This window comes from Bubalus bubalis, chromosome 10 (genome assembly GCF_019923935.1).
Source record: "Bubalus bubalis isolate 160015118507 breed Murrah chromosome 10, NDDB_SH_1, whole genome shotgun sequence".
Classification (NCBI taxonomy): Eukaryota; Metazoa; Chordata; class Mammalia; order Artiodactyla; family Bovidae; genus Bubalus; species Bubalus bubalis.
In genome coordinates, this window is record NC_059166.1 from 97,085,445 (window position 1) to 97,089,870 (window position 4,426).

Genomic DNA, 4,426 nt, shown 5'->3' on the forward strand with positions numbered 1-4,426 from the left:
AAACAACTGAGTGACTAATACTTTCACTTTATTTTCAGTGTGTGCTTAGTTGCTCAGTCACCCTAATATTTCACTCAAAACTATTGTGAATTCAGTAAAATTGCAGAATTCAAGATTATCATACAGTGATATGTTGCTTTCTATTCACTAACAAGCTATCAGAAAGAGAAAACAAGAAAGTAATCTCATTTAAAATAGTATCCAAAGAATAAAATAACCAGGAATAAATTTTACCAAGGAGGTGAAAAACCTAAAATCTGAAAATTATAACACATTGGTGAAGGAAATTATTTATTTTTTTGATTATACAAAAAAGAAAAGACAGAAAAGATATTGTGTGTTAATGAGTTAGAAGAATTAATCACTGAAATGGCTATAATACCAAATACACAGACTTAATGCAATCCATATCAAAATTCTCAAGATGATTTTTACAAAATTAGGACAAATAATCACAAAATTTATAGAAACCTTAAAAAGCCTAAATTGTCAAAGCAATCTTGAAAAGTGAAAACAAAGCTATAGGTATTATGTTTCCTGGCTTTAGACTATATTGCAAAGCAACAGTATCCAAAACAGCATGGCACTGGAACAAAATAGCCATGTAATTCAGTGGAATAGAATAGAAAGCCTAGAAATAAGCCCATACACCTGTGGTCAACTAATGTAAAACAAAGAAGGCAAGAATATATGTCTTCAATAAATGATGCTGAAAAAATTGGAAAGGTATATCTAATGAATAGGATAAGAACATTATCTCACATCATATACAATGAATTAACAATGGAAATAAAGTCCTAAATATAAGGGCTGAAACTATAAAACTAGAAGAAAATATAGACAGAACACTCTTTGACATAAATCATAGCAGCATTCTTTTGTATCCATCTCCTGTCTCCTAAAGGGAAAGAAATAAAACAAAAATAAACAAATTGGACATAATTAAACTTAAATGGTTTTGTGAAACAAAAGAAACCATTGACAGAATGAAAAATTAATGTACTGAATGGGAGAAAATATTTGCAAATGACATGATCAGTAGGGGTGAATATCCAAAATTTATAAACAGTTTGTATACCTTGATATCAAACTCTTACAAGAAACAAATTTAAAAAAGCTAAGAAGACTGAATAGGTATTTCTCCAAGGAAGACATACAGATGGACACCCAATGAAAAAATGCTCAGTTTCACTAACTGTCAGAGAAATATATATCAAAACAATGATGAGCTATTATCTCACACCTGTTTAAATAGATATCAGCAAAAGTCTGCAAAAACCAAGTGTTGTCAAGGATGTAGGGGAAAGGAATACTCGTATACTGTTGACGGGATTGTAAATTGGTGCAGCCATTATGGAAAACAGTTTGGAAAATATTATGGAAAACAATATCTAAAAATAGTACCACCATATGATCCAGCCATCCCACTGCTAGGTGTGTGTGTGTGTGTGTGTGTGTGTGTGTATATATATGTGTGTGTGTGTGTGTGTGTGTGTGTGTGTGTGTGAAAACACTAATTTCAAAACTCAGTGTTCATAGCAACACTATAATAGTCAGGATATAGAAGCAATCAAAGTGTCCATCAGTAAATGTATGGATAAAGAAGATGTGATGTATGAGTAGTATTCTATGGGAATATTATTGAATCATAAAAAATACAATCCTGTCATTTGTAGCAATATAGATGGACCTGGGAGATATTATGCATAGTGAATAAATTCAGAGAAAACAAAATACGATATCACTTACATATGAAAATTAAAAAATGCAAGTAATGAATGTACATAATAAAACATAAAGAGACAGATATAGAGAGCAAACTTGTGATTAATGGTCAGGAGAGGGAAAGGGGGGATAAATTAAGGTATGGAATTAAGAGGTGCAGACTATGAGATACAAAATAAATAAGATTGAATAGCTCAGTGGGATATAATCATTATTTTGTAACAGCTTTAAAATAAGTATAATCTATATAAATATTGAATTACTATGTTGTATATTTACTGACGAACTTAAAGAGTTAATGAAGCCAGAGAACACTTTTTGCAAAATTAGTGTTTGAGCTTATGAATAAAGTGATTCAGTTCAGTTGCTCAGTCGTGTCCGACTCTTTGTGACCCCATGAATCGCAGCATGACAGGCCTCCCTGTCCATCACCAGCTCCCGGAGTTCACTCAGACTAACGTCCATCGAGTCAGTGATGCCATCCGGCCATCTCATCCTCTGTCGTCCCCTTCTCCTCCTGCCTCCAATCCCTCCCAGCATCAGAGTCTTTTCCAATGAGTCAACTCTTCACATGAGGTGGCCAAAGTACTGGAGTTTCAGCTTTAGCACCATTCCTTCCAAAGAAATCCCAGGGCTGATCTCCTTCAGAATGGACTGGTTGGATCTCCTTGCAGTCCAAGGGACTCTCAAGAGTCTACTCCAACACCACAGTTCAAAAGCATCAATTCTTCGCGTTCAGCCTTCTTCACAGTCCAACTTTCACATCCATACATGACCACTGGAAAAACAATAGCCTTGATTAGACGGACCTTTTTTTGGCAAAGTAATGCCTCTGCTTTTCAATATGCTATCTAGTTTGGTCATAACTTTCCTTCCAAGGAGTAAGCGTCTTCTAATTTCATGGCTGCAGTCACCATCTGCAGTGATTTTGGAGCCCAAAAAATAAAGTCTGACACTTTTTCCACTGTTTCCCCATCTATTTCCCATGAAGTGATGGGACCAGATGCCATGATCTTCGTTTTCTGAATGTTGAGTTTTAAGCCAAATTTTTCACTCTCCTCTTTCACCTTCATCAAGAGGCTTTTTAGTTCCTCTTCACTTTCTGCCATAAGGGTGGTGTCATCTGCATATCTGAGGTCATTGATATTTCTCCCGGCAATCTTGATTCCAGCTTGTGCTTCTTTCAGCCCAGCGTTTCTCATGATGTACTCTGCATATAAGTTAAATAAGCAGGGTGACAATATACAGCCTTGATGTACTTCTTTTCCTATTTGGAACCAGTCTGTTGTTCCATATACAGTTCTAACTGTTACTTCCTGACCTGCATACAGGCTTCTCAAGAGGCAGGTCAGATGGTCTGAATAAAGTGATTAATATATAACATTTAGGAAAATATAGGGAACAGTTTTAAAATGTTCCTATATCGTGGGTAATCCGTATAGAAAACCTCAAGAACTTTTAAAGACCATGTATCTTGAAAGCCTCAGTCTTTCATTGCAATAAAATGAAAATTGAATTTTATTAAAATTCACACACATGGATGACAGGTATCACAGTACTTAAATATTTCATATTCATACATGATTGTGTTAATATTTGAAAAACAGAAATAGGTAACAAGATAAAAATGATGTAAAAATCTAGGAAAAGGGGCACAGATTAAACAGAAAGTAGAAGAAATGAAATGATGAAGAGGAAATGTTAAGGATTAAAAATTAAAGACATAGATGAGAAGATTAGCAAAACCAAAAATTTCATTAAAATTTGGAACAAAATAAGCAAACCTTTGGTGAAATAAATAAAGAAAAATTATAGAAGGTAAAACTTTAGAAAAAAATATGCAAAATGTGAGCATAGCTATAAATACAAAAGACCTTAAGATTTACACTGGAGAAGGAAATGGCAACCCACTCCAGTGTGCTTGCCTGGAGAATGCCAGGGATGGTGGAGCCTGGTGGGCTGCCATCTCTGGGGTCGCACAGAGTCGGACACTACTAAAGCGACTTAGTAGCAGCAGCAGCAGATGAGTCCTGATGTTGAGCATCTTCTCATGTGCCTGTTGGCCATCTGAATGTCCTATTTGGAAAAATGTCTGTTGAAGTTTACTGCCTATTTTTTAGTCAGGTTATTTGTTTTGGTATTGAGTGGTATGAGTTTTATATATATTGTACAACATGGGGCATATAGCTAATAACTATGAACAGAGCATAATCTTTAAAAATTGACCTACTATATTGTACACCTGCCATTTATGTAATCTTGTACAGCAACTATACTTCAATTAATAAAAAGAGTTCTGAAGATTGGCTGCACAAAATGTGGATGTACTGAACACCACTAAACTGTATGCTAAAAAACGGTCCGAATTGGTAAATTTTACATAAATATGTTTTACCACAGGTAAAAAATAAAAATAGAAATTAAAGAATGAAAAAAATAAAAATATTAAAAATGTAGCACTTAATACAAAAACTTAGCCATTATAATGACATCTTTCTCAAATATCTATCAACCAGCAAGTCACTAGACTCAGATACTTTTAGAATCAAGTTCTAAAAATCACTGAAGATGAAATATTTTTAAATGGAAACTATTCTAGAAATAGCAAAAGAAGTGTTTTCAGCACATTTTATGAGGATTGCAATCAGAGACTTGTAATTGAAAAGGCTATTATGAGATAAGGTTATTATATGTCATTATT